At 48.6% G+C, this 18,166-nt stretch overlaps 1 protein-coding gene across 5 annotated transcripts in view; it reads right to left on the reverse strand.

Moving 5' to 3' along the window:
* LOC106746611 (AP2-associated protein kinase 1-like) overlaps positions 1 to 18,160 on the reverse strand; it is a 25,870-nt gene extending 7,710 nt beyond the window's left edge. Inside the window, exon 1 of one of the 5 annotated variants that reach the window (XM_014623370.1) lies at positions 17,869 to 18,160. The gene's annotated coding sequence lies outside the window, so the exon portion shown is untranslated. The other 4 variants (XM_014623372.1, XM_014623375.1, XM_014623371.1 and 1 more) reach the window with 4 other exon arrangements.
* Between the last annotated feature and the right edge of the window lie 6 nt (positions 18,161 to 18,166).

The raw sequence follows: 18,166 nt of genomic DNA on the forward strand, positions 1-18,166 counted from the left end.
CGACGTTGCAACCCGCCGCCGCGCTTATTAGCGGCGATGACGAAAGTCGCGTCGCGTGCCAGGCGACGGCGATGGTACACGTCAGAGAGTGCAAGATGAGCGGCTACTGTCTAACGATCGGATCGCGCGGGGGAAAGGTTGCTTATGATCGAACTTTGATAAAGAGAGGCGACGATTGAGAAGCTCGCGTTGTTGCTCGTCGATCGCTAATTAACAACAAGTTCGTCGGTTTGCATCTATCGTTTACCGTTTGCGAGATGACGATGGCCGCAAGATCGCGCACATCGATTTACGACTCGTGGACGGTCCCGAGAACGACGGTGGTTTCGGGTAGGCGTGTACGCGAGTGTGGTGAGCGAAGAGCGCCGTGAGAGCGAGCGGCTAAAGTTAAAGAATGCCGAGAGTTCGGGAGACGTGTTCGCACTGCCAACGGGCGAGGAGCGCGCGAGATGTTGCAAAATAGCCTTGAGTAAGGTCGTGCTCGCCAAGGTCGAAGGAGTCGGTGAACCCGGCGGACGGAGCGCGTTTGTTCGCGCCTTCGGCGCTTCGCCTCGATTTAACTTCGCGATTTACGAGATGACGTCGTTCCGAGAATTTTTAGCTGCCGCCGCTATCTGGACAGACCATCGGCAGTTTTTTTTTCCCCCTCAAGAAATCCCCCCGATTCCTCCGAAAGGAATTGTCTTGCAACACAATAGATATTATGTAAAATAAATGAACTAGGTGGTACCAAAAGAAAGGGAAAGGTGAGGGTTAACGAGACAACCGAAGCGAGACAAAGTGAAGAAATCGCCGGGAGATCCGTAGAGAAAGAAAATCTAACGATAAGACGAAGTGGATCGTTAGCGGTATAAATCTTCGCACGCTCACATCCGCCGGTTCTAATTGGCCCTCGCGAGAAATCGAAGCGTCGCGCGTCGCGCCCAAGATCGACGGTACGCCAATTAGCGCTTCTACGACGGCGGCAACGGCCGTCTCTCTCTCTCTCTCTCTCTTCTGTCTCTCTCTTTTCCCCTTTTTTTAATTAAATTCTCCGATTCCCCAACGGCGGAAATATCGAACCGGTAGCGTGACTCGCGAAGCACTCGTATAATTAAGCCGTCTCTCTCTCTCTCTCTCTCTCTCTTCCTCTTCCCCCTTCTCCGTCTCCTCTTCCCGATCCGCGCGCGACTATCGGCCGTTGGATGTCCGCGATCAAGTGCCCCGCGCGAGCGTTCGTTTCCTCCATCCGCGATCGGCTATTTTTAACCCGCGATCGCGGATGAAAATACTCCGCGCCGCCTCCGCTACCTCCTTCTCCTCCGCCTCCGGCCTCGCCTTCGACGTAAGCTTTAATCCGATGGCGCGCAACACCGCTTGGTTACGCAACCGCGCACGTGCGCTCGCGGAGCCGCTCCACGTGTTCCGTTCTGGATGTCGGAAACCGTGCCCCGTCGCCGCTGTGCCGTTGCTGCTAGCTGAGAGACACGTATTTACCCGACTTTCGATATTTATTGCACAAGATCAGAGTCCGCGAAGCGCATTAGCGCACACGTACTAATTACGTGTGCGCGGAGATGCACACGCATAAACACCCCCCCCCCTCTCTCTCCAGATCTGTTGCACGGAAAATTTCACGTGCGCAAGACTAATGGTATATTTCTCGCTCGGTCGATCGTACGGAGCGCACGTGGCTTCTGTAAAGAATCCACTTTTAACAGAGATAAGTCCCGTTACGTAAAACGTGCCGGGATAATTTTGTAAGCGAGAACGCGTCAACCGCATCTTTATCGGCCGTCTTCGATAATCCAGCACGCTTCTGACTTCATAATGATACTCGCCGCGCGATGACTAAAAGAAACCTGGCCGGCGAGACGCGCGCCCGAAGATTACTACATACAGCAGATATTTTACAATTTTCTAACGGCGAAAGATAAGGAATTTGCACATTCATCGATTCTTCTTTTTCCCGTTTTTGCTTCTTCAATCTGAAGACTATTTTGCGTAAAACAACATTCTGCAACCGCCGGTTTCTTTACATAACTCTCGCGCGTAGTCTTGCGTAGCGGTCCTCTTTTGCCTTACGAGCGATTTCTCGGGTGGAATAATATTTTACGAAAAGAGAAGGCCTTCGTACGCGTACATCTATGGGTTTTTCTGCGCAACTCCGTTTCGGGCTCGCTCGTTGAAGGAAAAATAAAAATTTCGCGTCTCGAGATACTTCGTGCACGGAGAAAAAAAATTTCCTCGGATTTAGTACACGTGTTTGTTCGACCCTTGGATTTGTTTAATATAAACGATGTGATTTAATATCAAATATCATCTTGTTTAAATAAAGACGTGTTTAGAATAAACCCGCATAAAATGCTTTTTAGTAGAAAAAATAGTATTACTTAGAGGAAATAATATATTTGGCTTCCGATAAAAAAAATTTATTTCATTATACAAATATTGTTCCACTGAGGCAAGGAGGTTTTTCAATATTTTTCTAACATAATGTTACTTCTTTCAAATAGTTTATTGCTGTGACAACCATTGTAATACTTGGATGAAAACATAAAAAAATGTTATTTAACGTTAAAGGAATTTATATTTTTTGTTAAATCAAACACTAGTGTGTTCCAAAGGACAAATTCCTCTCAATCAAGGAAACATTATTAAATCCAAAGAATCTTTTTCTCCGTATATATATTGAAATACGCGTCTCGCTTTCGTTTGTTATTGCGAAATATGTATACATATCATACGTACACGCGTATATATTTCGCAACAAACCAACGAAATATGCATAATACACACGCAATCACTTCTCCCCCGCTCGCCTGGTCTTTGCCGATTACAACATTACATCATAATTGACGTAAGCACGGAAAATAATCTCGGCGAGATAAAAACAGCGATCTTCGCTCGTGATCGTTCGCGAACTCGAAGTTGGGAAGAACAAAGTCGAGGAAGTGCGACGTGCGTGTGTCGCAGCGATCGTCGAGCGTTCCGAGAGTTATGCGCGACGCCGAGAGACGGAGAGCACATGGGAGATGCAGCGGTGGCGCGTTACGTAAACGCCGGTCCGGCGACATGCGTTTTCCACGGGCACGTACCGTTTATGGAAGCTCCGTCCAGTTTTCCATCATCCTCGCGCAAACACACGCCACGGCCGCCGTGGTGCGTGAACCTTGTCTAATCACGTGCCCGGGGCGTCGCTGGCGTCTCGAAACGTGCACTCGCGACCTCGTCGCGTTCCACCGATTTAACGGCGAGGCCGTTACGTCCCTCGGATCCCCAGGTGAAGCGCGCGACACGTAACAGAGCCTCGCACACGCGAGGTACTCTCCGTGTGTTCCTTCGCGTTTAGCGAGCTAACAGTCGGTCGCAAATACCGGCGAGTTTACTGACACCGCGGCCGAAACGTTCGCGGGATCCCTCCGCACTTCGGGGGATAACTACTCACGGGAGAAGCTGAGATCTCGGGGGAATGCCGATATGGAAATCGCACGACTCACACACGCACGGTGACACGTGCGGGCGGTTATTCAATCCGACTTACGCAACAATCGCCTATTTTTTCAGAAGTTTCGGAAGAGACTGAGTCATTAATTCCGCCGCAACAGCGGCTCTCATCAACTGGGCCGCGGTGTGACTCGTTGTTTTTTTTTTCTATTAAGAGGCGCCGGGGGAGAAGAGGGCACACCGATGTTTCGTCATGCGGTTTCATCGTGTTACCACGCGGGATATCCGAAAATGACTCGATGACGTGTCGAGTTTTTATACGATACGTATCGTATAAAACCCCGGGCTCAGTTTTCCGAGCTTTCTGTGTGACTCGTGTTTAATTGCCACGCAATACTGCTTATCCAGCAACTGATTGCATTTGATTTCCTGTCTCGTATATAATGTCGTTAACGGTTGTTAATTTTTAGTATCATTCTAATATCGACGCACGCACGCATAATGAATTCGTAATTAAACTTTTATTGTGTTTAGATTCTTATCGTGACGTTAAATGAGGTTAATTTCCATACATTATCTGTCCTTATCACGTGTATGAGAGTTCCCACGTAGATTCTTTGAATTTGATGAAAATTTGTTTAATCCAATCAAATTTGTCCTTTGGAACAGAGCAGACAAACGAATGTTTGATTCTACAAACGACATGTATTAAATAAACCGGAATCAAATAAACATAAATAAATTCGATAAAATCTCTTTCTTAAAGAAAAATCAAACGGAGCGAAGACCGAAAATCCATAATTAAGGAAACATCCATAATTCTCTCCACCTAACAAGTTTCCGCCGCGGGGTCGCGCAATTCCCTGATTACGCGGGAATCTCGAAGGACTGGAAGTTTCGGAGAACGTTCTCTCTCTCTCTCTCTCTCTTCCTGCTGCAGAACATACATTACGACAGGACCCGACCGGCTATCGAAAGTCCACAGGCAGTCGCCGGGTTTCCTTCGATATATCAGCGAGCCCATGAGCGTGCGTGTACGGCACGAGTAACGAATTATCACGAAACCTTGTCGAAATTGAGCAATCCCTTTGAATTCCAGTCCCCTCTCCCAATTGTGTGCGATTTCGCGTGACTCATATTACGAAGCCGGGAGGGGGGGGGGAGGCGAGAGAGAAGAGAGAGAAGGGGCGCGAGCTAGCGATTTTCCCCGTGCGGCAACCACCCACGCGAGTCAATCGAGGCGCTATCGGGTCGCGCTTCGAAGGAAAACACGCGAATGTATCAGGTGTCGTGTCGAATGACGTATCGTTTAAAGCGAGGAGGGCTTTCGCGAGCGAAAGTTGCGAAATTTCCAGCCGTTTTTCCGTCGAAAATTAAAAATGAAAGAGGAGGAAGCCAGCCGTTCGTGTTATACGTACCAAGTGGAGTAAAAAAACAAATATCGCCGAGGAGAGCTCCCGGATCGGAACGAGAGCTACGTACGTTGCACTCGTCGGTATATCGCGAAATGTCAGAAGGACGGGCAGACGGACGGACACACGCGCAGGGTCCAAAATCAGCGCACTTTCGCCCACGCGAGCGAAACACGACAGACTCTCCCCCGTTTCTGCGTTTTCGAGATTCTCCCGAAATATCCTGGTCACTCGTAAATTCCCGGACGTGAAGCCGCGTTTATTTAAAGCGTCGATTCACACCTTTGTGGACGCGACACACATACCGTCGTCGCTCGATCGCTCGTGCGCACCTTCCTCCGATCTAAATCCTGGCGCGAACGAAAAAAAAAATACGTCTCTCGCACTTAAATATATATTGGCTATTGTGATCCCACCGAGAGGCGGCCAATTAAGCGCGTAAACAACATTGTTGACCGCCGTAGTGAAGGAAGGCGCGTAGTAAGCGCGCCATCGACCGACGTAATTCCGACGCGAATCGCGCAAACAACCGGTTGCGACTAACGCGATAGATCGTTTTCCATTTGCCCGGCCGATCCGGCCGGTTCCACGCGTGATTCTAGACGACAAAACAACGCGCAGACGCGTTTTGCGTCGCGTGACGCACGCGGAAACGCGGCGGTGCGCGCGCCACGTGACGTCCGCCACGTGTTGCGATCGGGGGAATCACGTTCTGCTGTTCCTCCCTTTGCAATAACGGCGGTGAACGGCGTGCGTGAGGCGGCGCACGTAGCCGGTCCTGGCCGGCGGTGAAATGGATAAATTATTGATGAAATTGCGGTCGTGCGCGATCGGAAATCGCCTCGGGGATTTCCGTCGTTTCACGGTCCCGGTGTGTGTCGTCTTTCCGCCTTCTCAGATCGTCACACGTGCAATCGCTTCCACGAGGAAATCCGGGGGATAACTGTAACGAGACCATGCAATCGTGGCCATGAAAGTGACACGCGTTTTTTTTTTTTCGAGCTGACTGGGGAGAGCTTGACGACGTTCGACAAGACCTGCTACACAATAAGTCTGAAATATATACAGTAAAAAATTTTGCGTTAATTTGACACATTTTATGTGTCCCGAAAGGTCGAAATTTTTGTGTTAGGTGGAGGGAAAATGAATATGTTGAAAAGTAACACAAATATTATGTTAGAAATTAACACAAGATTAATAGGTTAATATCGATAGGTCGATATCGCGGTATAAAATATATGATTTTAACACTTACACACTTACACACGTTGAAAACCGATTCAACACAAATTATATATATTGAGATAATATAAATACAATATGTTAAATTAACATACAGGTGTTAACAATGTGAAGAACTTAACACGAAAGTTTCAATAAGGACCGATTTCAACACAAGTACAAAGTGTTTATTACTGTGCGGTATTTAAATATTCGAAAAATCCCGTATTTCCCAATTTTTTTGCGGATTTTTTTTTTATTTCCCACCTTCTTTACGAAACAAAACTAAATCTGACAGCTTTTAACCGAACACACGTGAATCTTTCCAAACGGATTTCCGCACGCTTGGGACAGAAAACGAGGAAGTCCGCGAAAAATTTGGTAAAAAAATTAGTTTTTCTCCGAAATTTTAAAAACCTATAGTCGTAACACAGCCAACGTTCCTACAAGAGAACACGATTTCAAAAGAGAAATATTCTTATTGGACCATCGGCTGCGTTGCGACATCTGATTCCGACATACAATTTATTGTGTAACGCAGATCTAAGAGAGAAAATTTATCTTCTGACAATTTCCTAAAATCAAGTTTCCTCATTGGACGGTCTTATTGCGTCTCGAAGTGCGTCGAAGAAATTTGTACGTCAGAGCTGATATGAGCCATGATCTTTAAACGAACGAACGAATGAACGGACGGACGGATGGACAGACGGACGGACGAACGAAAGAACGAGCGAGCGAGCGCCACGTCCGTCGCGCGTTCGCGCGAAATTATTCGCTTTCGCGAGAAGAGATTCCGGTTAGTTGGAATTAAATTAAGAACGTGGAATCAGCGACTAGTGATTCATCCTTAATACCCTTAACGTGCATAATTCACGAGTCCGCGATGACGAAGTGGCGCCGGTATGACACGACGACGACGTCGAAAGGAATGAGAAGCCACGTTAAAAAGGCAATTTCTAATATTCAAACCGCGGCTCGCACTGACGGCTCTGACGGATCGACGTGACGTCAATGCACGCGCGTGCAACTTTACCATGTTAATCCGATTCACCGATAAAGATGCCGTCCACGGAAATAAACGCCCATTAAATTCCAACGCGCGCGTGTGTGTGTGTGTGCATATATATAACTAATGGCGAAACGTTGCGCAATCCCGACGATACCTTTCGCGTTAACGCGCCGTCGCATCGTCGTCATCTGATTCCGATTCCGTAATGCAACTCTTTTCCCTCTCTCGTCCGTGTAACAGGCGGGGTTATCTCGCAAATGAGAAACGAGAAACGTAATTGACGCGCGACGTAGCTCACACGCCTCCGTCGCGATGATTCGGAGCGTTTCGCGAGCGCGATTACGCGTCGGGCGTCATCGTGACAATAAACGAGAAAGAGAGATACAGACTGAATCACGAAATCGGCCGGTAATAATTTCGTCGAATCATCATCGCGCAACTCGCGCGCGAAACTGCGATCACCGGCGCGGATTTTCCGCCGGAACGTCATGATGCGCGCGCGTGGCGTTGCGTAATTCGCGCGTCCGCCGAGACAGATAGAAACACAACGGCACGTACGGCGCGTGAATATACCTCCTCCTCCTACTGGGTGAACATATCTCGCGTATACCTGTATTACGCCACGTCCGCTTATTCCGAAAATCATCGTACGTGACGTATCGGCGCGATACAAACTCACCCGAGCGCGCACGATGACTTGGCTCGATATAATTTAAGGATGAGCTCATTGAAACGGGAATGTTGCAGTTTGTGGGACGCACGGAGGCGGTCTGTCGAATTTCTCCAACGTTAGTAATAACTTTTAATAATAAAACAGGTGGAAATGCGGAGTCTCCGCGACATAAAGTGCAAAATGGAAACGGAGATAACGAATGGAGCGCTCTAAAACAGCGACCGGCTCGCAGAAAAATTAATTATAACGTACACTGAGAAAAATATTATCCGATCATATCCGACGAGAAAGTAAGAAAGGGATGATGTATCCGACTGCTTGTAATGTCTGATCATTTTGTCATCCGGCCGAGTCATGCCTTTATTCGATGACAATTGCAACCGATATACAAAGGATGAGTAATTTGCCGATTAGAAAACAAATAATCGATACAAGACCGTATAAAAGCCGAGCGCGGTTCTTACAGTGCCAATGAATTAAAAAAAATCATGTTATAAACAATACGTTCGATGTAACGATCATACATCGTCATTGCAGTGTACAATAACACGAAACACGTTTCGGTCGACTTCGACTCTTCCCAACTTGACGTAAATATAACACTTATTGATTTCCCGATTAGGTTTCATCGGTAACTGCATCGGCAACTTCATCGGACACTTTATCGGATAAAGATATCCGTCACTCGACCGAACAAAAAATAACAATCGGGCGTATCGCTTAATCGGTTTATCCGACGGAGATTTTTCTCGGGGTACGTAAGACATTGAATCCGTATAAATAAACAAAGGTTACCTTTTTACACACGCGTCTGCGGATAGGAATTTTCGCATCCAGCGATATCAATCTCCATTGAGCTCCGAGGGGGTTAAACAGCTCGTCGTTAAATGAAATCGAAGGGCCCGTGCGACACTCCGCGCTTCGCACGGCGGAATTAAAGCCGCGCATCGGTGACTCGATTTAGAACCACGCGACCTCTATTCATATAAGCCCGTTGTGTCGCTATTGTTGCGCACGATTGAAACGCACGCGCGCACCAAGCAGGAAAAACACATCAGCCAACTGCGCGTAGTCGCTCTTCCGAATGCGCATCTCCGCAGTATCTCCGTCGTCATTATCAATCGACGTTTCCGAGGAAATCTTATCTCTCGATGTCACCTAATTTTCCGGGAATGTCAGCTCGCAAAAGAGAGAGAGAGAGAGAGAGCATGTTGTCACGGGCACGTGTTTAGCCGCGCGTTGCGCAATACGCCAGGTCGCACGTGGCCCGCTACAGATCTCCGTGTCGCTCCCATTTGCGTTTATGTATTTCTCTCTCCCTTTGTCTGTCGCATGATACGATTGAAATTTTTCCTCGGAACGCGCCGCATGCGATACAGGAAGTTCTCCGCACCGAAGATTAATGCGCGCGTTCGGCGAACTTTCCCCTCGCATTTTTCGCGGAGCGCTTCAGGCGGTTTCGATTCTCTCGGAAAGTGCGTTTTCCCGAAACGGAAATCTCTTCGTTGTACTTCCCGTTGTACTTACGTCGGAGCGGAATTATTAATCGATCGTGGATCCCCCCACAGACATTCTTGGATGCTATGTCTCACGCGGTCATCAAACGTACTCAGCAAACACATCAATCGACGGCGAAATAATATCGATAATTTCTCACTCAACAATGTAAATGCAATATAACGCGTGTGTTACATAATTGCATTGTTAATAGTTGCATTGTTGAGCGGGAAATTATAACATTGATGTTGGTGTTAGTTGGCGTTTGCTGAATAATAGTGTTCCTAGAATAGATTCGGGCAACTCGTAGACATCTTCTCATTGGTTTTCAGGCCCCTTAAAATGAAGATACGAATTAAAGTGTAGCAGGAACACATACATTCAAAAAATGATAAAGGTAAAATATCGAAAAACAAGGTTAATATTATACTTTATTTATTATAAACATGACTTTAATTTCGACATTATTTTGAGGTTAAAGAGGGAATAACTTGTATACGAGAAAAAAATTAGTCTTAAATCAAGAATAAAAATCTCCTAAGGAGATTATGATATTCTTGCTTATATACGAGAATATCTGTTCTTGATTCAAGACTAATTTTTTTCCTGCGTACATACTTTAGTCTCGCGAGAAATTTCACACTTCCAGTTTCACATATTGTTTATTAAAACGATCAAATATCTTTCCATTCATTATTTACCCTCCCTTTATGTTTTCTTTTATAATAATAAGAACTCAATTCCATAACATCTCCCCCCTCTGTTATTATTTACTTATCCCCCGCTGCGTGTATACGTCACTTTGAGAGATTCGGATGTTCTATATTCCAGGAACACTAATTGAACGCGACCTGCAGCACCTCCCGACGGAAGATGCAAATTCGAGTGGAAAAAAAAAAAAGAAAAGATAGACGGGCACAGCCAGCGGTGTGTACTCAGGGCGGCGAGAAAACACGCCGCTCCGAGAGATTAAATGCGACGTGTATTTCGAGCGCCTTGCGTTACGTCGTTATCAATGTGCGACTTCCGCGAGATTACCAACTGTGAATTTATTCGCGCAGAAGTATAATAAGTAATCGACTTGCGAAATTGATATCGCACAGTTTAGACAACCGAAAGCAATTATCGGCGTACTATGTTGCGGGGACGATGAGTAATTAGCCGCGATATCGCGCGTATCTCGATTAAGTCATCCGCTGACCCGATGCCCGGCCGTTTGTTTTTCTTCTGACGCGCTCTCGTTCGAGGAAATGCTCCCCCCTCGCAATATGCATACGCGACGACGGTCCTCCTCCGACTCCCCCACTTCCTCATATTCCTCCCTCCTTGCCTGATTCGCGTATATCTTCCCGGAAATTTATTTACATTATTTCTCGGGCGCAGAGGAGGCACTTTCGGAAAATCTCGCGAAGGGACGGAAGTCTAAAATTATTGAATGCTGCAGGCCGCCGCGTCGGCATGGCGCAACGTCCCGCCGAGAGGAAGGAAAAAAAAAGAAGGAAAGATCCCTCGCGTCGCACAGACACTGTGGCGGAAAAAGAGGAGACAGTCGCGTGAAATATGACGGATTCGAAAAACAAATTGGCGCTTCGCGCGCCGGGATAATAAATACATCGCGCGCGGCGCAGTCTCGGCGTGACGATCTTGGAACGCGACCATCGGCCGCGGTATTATTTGCGGAATGCGCGTTTCAGAAAAACAGCTGAATAGGATGCGCGCGAACGCCTGAAATAGTCGACGGGTACGACGAACTTAAGCGGCCGCCGCGTGCATAAAGGCATGTGCACAATGCCAGAGGCCGGCTATCCGATACCGCTCCGGTCGTGTGCGTGTTACGATTGCGGTCAGTGCTCACGTAACAGCGAGCCACTGATACCGTTATCGGCCTTTGCCGACTGAGGCATTTCGAACCGGTCTCCGATTTCGTTTCCCGCTCATTATGCAACCGGCCCGCGCGATAACGCCGGGCCGATCGTCAGCGAAACGTAAAACAGAAGAGAGGAACGCGCGTGTGCGTGCGTACGAGGATGGTGTTCGCCTGCCGCCGTTCAGGATCGAGCGAACCTCGAGGGGTCCACGGATCGTCGAAGGATCCAAGTCACCGTCCGGAAAACGACGTCCGCCGCCGAGAACAAGGCGATATCGATCGCGGACACCCGGTATAGTCGTATTATAGTCGCGTTACAGAGGCACGCTTTGTCGTTACGTAATCGTGCGTCACGCGGCGCGGCCGGCGTGATACGATTCGGAGCGGCGGTGCCAGGGGAGGACGCGGGAGACGAAATTACACGAGACGAGCGCGTGTAGCGGCGTCCTACACATTTTAGACTACCCCGGTGATTTATCGCGCAGCTGCAGCAGGTTGCCGAAATATCGATTCGCGCTCGAGTGAAATTTTAATATCCCGTATATGTGTGCATACGCGCCGGAATTGTAGGCGATTCTTCCGGGCAAGCGCGAATTTTAATTCGCGACGCGTCGCGCCGCGCGTGCCAGGCCCGACGAAAGAAATGCGATTATGCCGCACGTTACGACTTCTCCGTATGACGCGACACAAGTTTCATTAACACGACTTCATACGCTCATGTATATATTCACCAACCGTATTACTTATTATTTATAAGTTTTTTTTTCCATCGAACGACTTATGAATCTTCTATTCGCACGAAGAAATTGCAGCGCGGAGCCGGTATTTAATTTGTATATCGGTGTATAATTTGTGTATTTGTATCGTATTTGTATAATCGCGCGATTACTGTTGCTTCCTCTCCGATAATACTAAAATATGTCTGCAAATTTACATATACGTCAAAGGATAATTTATAGCGACTTTGCTATTTCTGGGATGGTAAATTTTCATACGCATTTAATTCGCAGAGAACAAATATAGTTTTAAATCAAGGGCAGATATTTTTATACACAAGCAAAAATATTATAACATTCTATTTTTTTTCATTGATCGACTTATAAATTTGTTATTTACTACGCGCGATATCTGTCGATTTTACGACGATAATATGCACTAAAATGCGAACTTACAAATTTACACATCTGTTAATACATGGATAATTTAAATTTGTAATTTCTAGAACGGCAGATTTTCATACGCGTTTGATTCGCAGAAAAGAAATAGTTTAAAGTCAAGGATAGATATTTTCATGCATAAACAAGAATACAAGATTCTTCTTACAAGATTTCAAATTTTGAGTTTAAATAACACTTGCATCGATATAAATTCAATCAAATCAGGGCTAAAAATCTTCTACGAAGATTATATTCTTGCTTATATATAAGAATATATCTGTTCTTGATTCAAGACTAATTTTTTTCTGTGCACGAATAAACATTCTCGAGACGCGTGCGATCGCTCAGCTTTTCATCGTTGGCCGTTCTCGGGTGGTTGAACGACGCAAGGGAAAGATGGGTGTACACGTGGCACCCCCGTGGGGAAGATCACACATTCGCACGTTCGCCGGCTGCGGGACGCTCATCGTCGAGTGTTCACGGCGACGGGATGGACGTGTTTTAATCGACGTCGCACGTTCCGACGGTAGCGCGATCCACGTGAGATTCGCGCGTTCTTACGACGTGCCCGGCCTTCTTGTCACACGTGACACGAGGCTAATGAGCGAAGTCTGTGCGCAAAAGCGTTTTATCCTCGTTACATAATGCGCGCTTACTGCGAGAGAACGACATCGTAACACGATCGACGTTCTTTTTTTTTGCGCGGGAGAGCTCCGGCGAAGCGATCAATTCGTCGCGTTGACACTCTTCGTTGAGAGAGCGATCGCACACGCGCGTACACACACATACAGTGTGTGTCCGTTACGTCAGCGCCGGTGAGATTCAGAGATGATTCCGAAACGATTACTACATTATTTAGTAATCATTTCGTAGTTGCTAATTAACGAGAGAGAAATATTTTTCGCTTACGCAACAAGAAATAGCGCGAGGGCAAAAAAGACAATGACTCAAGTAATAAGTAAATAAATATAAAAACAAATTAATGAATACTCGTGATCTTAAATATTTTCTCCAACATGCGGAAAGTCCCGAGGAAAGATTCGAAAAATTTTATATTTATTCTATATTGGTAATTACGAGCGGATACGCTCGGCTAACTCGGAATTGACGTTCTCATCGTTCGTTTCGAAGACGGTCCCTCAAATAAAAGTTCACGCCTCAAAGTCCATTTCAGAATCTAACAAAGCGTCGAGAGCGATTTCACGGTGGGTTTTACTCATCGCCAGCAGCGACGAGGCTTGGGTAACGTTGCCTTATCTCGATTTAAACGTCGCCGAGCGAACAGACGCGCGCCACGCGAAATACCATCGTAATATGATTTAGGCAATTACACAGGCTGCTCGAGTCGCAAATGGATTCCTCTGAGATCCGTCCGTCCGCACGTCCGCCTGTTCGTCTGACCGACCAGCCGGCCGGCGGTGTGAAAGTCACTTAAGAAATAATGCGGTGCGTGATGCAACTGTTAGTACATAGCGCGCAAACGTTCGCTTGCCTGCTCGCTCGCTCGCGCAATTCGCGCGGGGTTTAGGTTCGCCTTGTTGTGGCCGTCCCGTCCGCCACGTGACTGCAACACGTGCAGGCTGTTATGTTAGACCGTTCACCTTCGTTGCATAATACGAGCGAGGAAAAGGTCACCGCGAACAACGGAGCCTGATATTTGCTAATATGATCGATAAACCGCGCCGGCGGATCGCGATCGTCGCGGAATTCGGTCGTCTCGATTTCTCGCTCTCGACGTGAGCCGCGCGCGCGATGCACCGCGCAGTGCCTCGAATTAGCGCTCCGTGACGCAATTGCTGACCGGCAACAGACATTGCGCTATTGATATCCGCGCCGCTCGCCGAATCGAACGGTTTGTCTCGCAAGCGCCTTGTAAATCTGAATTTTTATTTCCCCTCGAAAACGGAGATCGCGAGGGAGCGTCGCGTGAAGTCTCGCCGATCGATTCAACGTCGTTCAATTCGCGATTGCCTGGGGGAGGGGGGATGCTCCCAAGTATTAAGATCCAAAGTGAAATTCACACCTGAATAAATCCTCATTCTCTTCCTCCCTCTCTCCTTTTCCTTGTTTCATTTGTATCTTCTCTCTGTTCTCACGAGTACGGAAGAGTAAGTTGCTTTTAGTACTCATTTAGTATCTATTTCTAGATTTCTCCTCGCGAAGAGCACCTATCGTTGATTGGACGTGTAAACTCGCGCGCGACTCATTGCTACGTGGGCGCTCGAGAGGCTTAAAATTCCATTGTCGTCGTCGCTGTCGCGTTCCGTCGATATCGTTTAAATAAGAAATAGAACGACACGAAGAGAACATACACGGAGGCGCGCGCGCGCGCTGTCCGCCGCTTGTCTCCCCCCCCTCCCCCCTCTCTCCTTCTCTTTGTACAGCTCGCGGTGATCGATGAACGGCCGATGACGTAACGTTATAATCCACAATGTCCACGCAACGGCACGTAGATATCGCCGCTGTATGCATGCACCGGCGAGAGAGACGCGTCCGCAACGAGGGCTACGGTAGCTACGCTATCTCTCTCTCCCCCTACCGCCCCCCTCCCCTCCCCTCTTCTCCTTCTCACACTCGTGATCATTCGCGACGTGCATTTTCGCGGTGCATTTCGCTCAAGCGCAGATACCGCTAATCCGAGCCGCGAGTGACGTGCGGCAGCTTGTATCGATCCGAGATAACTCGATCTTTTTTTTGTTTCACGTCGAGAACTCTCAACGGTCCGTGACAATCGATCGGCCGGCGCACAATCGACGCACCGGAGAGAGCCTTCACCACGCGCGTACACGTACGCACGTACACACGCACGCACGCATCGGGAGAACACCGTCTCGCGCGGCGTGGAATAATAAAAATAAATATATACGACGGCGATCGGTCGATTTATTTATTTATCGCGATCGCTATCTTCGCTTTTGCGAGAGAGAGATAGATAGATATAGAGGGAGGGAGGGAGGAAGAGAGGGAGAGAGAAAGAGAGACGGGGGAGCTCCGGTAATTCAACCGGTCGCTCTCTAACGTATCGGAGATACGTTATCGCGAGACTGCGCGACTCGTTTAATCTATCTGCCCGTTTAATTACCTTGGAAGATCCCGCGTGATTATAATATCGAGTTATTAACCGTTTCATCCGTTCGATTCCGCTTTCCTCGTCGACGAACGGCCGCGAGCCGCGTGTCCGAGCGACGCGAGCGCTTATTAATTCGAGAGTTGTAACAACAATCCGCGTGATTAACGTTAATAATATAGCACCGGCACACGATAGCGGCAATAGTCGTAATGGTACGATTTAATCTTGAAGTTTCTCAATTCGCGCAATACTCCGCGGAGATCTAATCTTCCGCGTTTCTCCCTCCCCTTCCTCTCTACTCTCTTGAGCCCGATTCTAAACGCGCCTTCAGGGTCATCGTCGCGGCTCTCTCGCATCCGCGTGCTGCACGTGCGCGCGCCCTTCGGAGAGCCGGGAGAGTCCGTGAAGTTTATTGCACGGATGGTTTACGCTACGACGTTGCGAGGTTGAGAGAGTTCTGTAAATTGGGCCGTGGCCCACTTTGATAGAGAGAGAGAGAGCCAAGAGCAGTGGTACGCTGCAAGGTGGGAGGAGGAGATCGATGAGGAAGGGCAGACGGAGGGAAGCAGGAGAGAGCGACGGCTGTAACGAGAGGAAAAGAGAGAAGGGGGGCAGAGGAGGGAGGGAGAGAGTTCCCATTTTCGTGAGAGGATCGCAATTGATGTGTGGATCTCTCTCTCTCTCTCTCTCTCTCCCCACTCGTCGTGGCTGCCGCCGCCACGTGGGGAACAGTATTGCAAGCGCGAGCACACTGGCGTGGTCCGGAAAGAAAGAAAAAGAATCCCCGTGCGAGTCATCTCATCATTCGTTGTTTCGCAATTCGTCTCGGTATCGAATACACACACATACACATGTGGAGTATCGGTCGGCGATTTTCAATTCTAATTAGTCGCAGTAGTTAACGAGAGCCCCGAGAGACTTCATCTCCGCGACACTGCAACACGTCGATATCGCCAGGAGGATATCGATATTCGATTCTCATCGCGTAATCATGAAGAAAGACAAACAGAGAGAGAAGAAGGAAGGAAACTGTGTGTGTGTATGTGTGTGAGAGAGTTGCAGCGGCGGTAGTAGTGGCAGAGTCGAAAGGATAAAAATAAAATGCGACCTTGATCCTTGATCGCGATGCATTTCGCAAACACGTTCGCATTGCGCGAAGGCGTAACGGAAGAAGGCGGGCGGCGACGTCGTGGCCGCACTTTGTTCTCTTCGCGCAATGTGCAACGCACGCCACGAAATTTTAGTCCCTCTCTCTCTCTCTCTTTCTCTTTCTCCTTATCGCCACGGCACCGACGGAGTGACGCAATAACGAACGAACGAACGTACGTGCGAATGAAAGAATTGCACACGCCGTTGCACTTTCGTAAGTCTCGCTCTGCAACTGTTCGCACGCGCCGCGACGAAGAAGTGTTTTATATCCGATCGGCGTTCTTGACGTCACCGTCGTCGAGCCGTGTATTAATTGCATTTCCCGAAAGAGGGCCCTTATCTGCACCTGTTCGGAAGAGAAAGCAAGAGAGAGAGAGATGGAAAGAGGGACAGTGATTCAACCAGGAATCGACAGTCACTGATAAGATATGCACCGGGCAGGGACGAACCGGACACAATGGATGCACATGGACTGCGGATGATCACGCCACGACTATCGCATTGCGTCATCGTCCGCGCGCGAGCTCCTCTCCAGGTCGAAAGTCGGTCTCGATTGTTACACTTATCTGCGCTCTCGAAATCAAGGAAAAAAAAAAAAGAGGTAACACCCGTCCCGCTTCCGCCTGTCATACACACGTCTAGTGGGACATTTTTCCTTATTTTGAACGAAGCGGACACTTGAAATTCGCTTCGCCGCACGATCACCTTGGAAGCATAAAGTATCGCGAGGCGACCGACGGAGGAGTCACGACGATATCTCGGTGGCGCGTCAAAGTGACGCGACCGCAATCTCCGTTGCGTCAATCTGGCGCAGTTTCCTCAAATCGATAGACTCGACTCCGCAGGGTATTCGCGCGACGATGACCGCCGACGAGACTCGTAGGGGATGCTCTCGCGCGGACACGAGGTGTCGAAACGCGGGGGATCGCGCGCGCCGACTCGCGCCTCGTCTGCCGGAAGCACGTGTCGGGTTGTCTCCGAATCCGTTCGAATCTCGAAGACCGATGACGAAGAGCGAGCGTCGAGTCCGCGATCGTTGAACGTGTCGATCCTCTCTCCCTCTCTTTTCTCGCGGAGAGGGGAAAAAAGAAACGACGCGTTAGAATTCTAACGGCGCATCGTGCTCGACTAGCCGACGATTTTCTCGCTCGCTCGAAATCGCGATCGCACGACACTCACGACGTATTACGAACGTTTTTATCGTTTCTAATGAAAGCCTTCGTCTCGCGTGATCCGCTTTTACCGCGAACGAATCGGCGTGATGAAAAGGTAGGCGGTGGGCAGCAAGTAGGTGCGATGAATGAACGGACGAGTCGACGTTTTTCGCGACGTGTTGAGAAAGCGGTGAAAGCAACCCGCCGGCGGTGGGTGCTGCCGTCGTACTCACCAATCTTGAAATGTTCTGTCGGGCTGGAGCGCACGATGAGACGGCGATTCACTTTGTCGGGCAGAAGTCGGAGAGACTGAGAGAGAGAGACCGCGCCGACAACGGTCGAAGTTTAGTTCTTCTCCCGCGAGAGCACCGTGCCAAGCAAAATCGCCGTTTTACTCAGAGTTGCACGAGGTTCGTCGAACCTCCCCCTGTCACACAGCGATGAGTAAACAAGCGTCTGCTCGTAGCAACGCGCGAAACTCACGACCGACGGGGTATTATCACCTCGGCGAACACTCGGGGGGGGGGGGGG

This window comes from Dinoponera quadriceps, unplaced genomic scaffold (assembly GCF_001313825.1).
Source record: "Dinoponera quadriceps isolate SergipeBrazil2010 unplaced genomic scaffold, ASM131382v1 scaffold2001, whole genome shotgun sequence".
Lineage (NCBI taxonomy): Eukaryota > Metazoa > Arthropoda > Insecta > Hymenoptera > Formicidae > Dinoponera > Dinoponera quadriceps.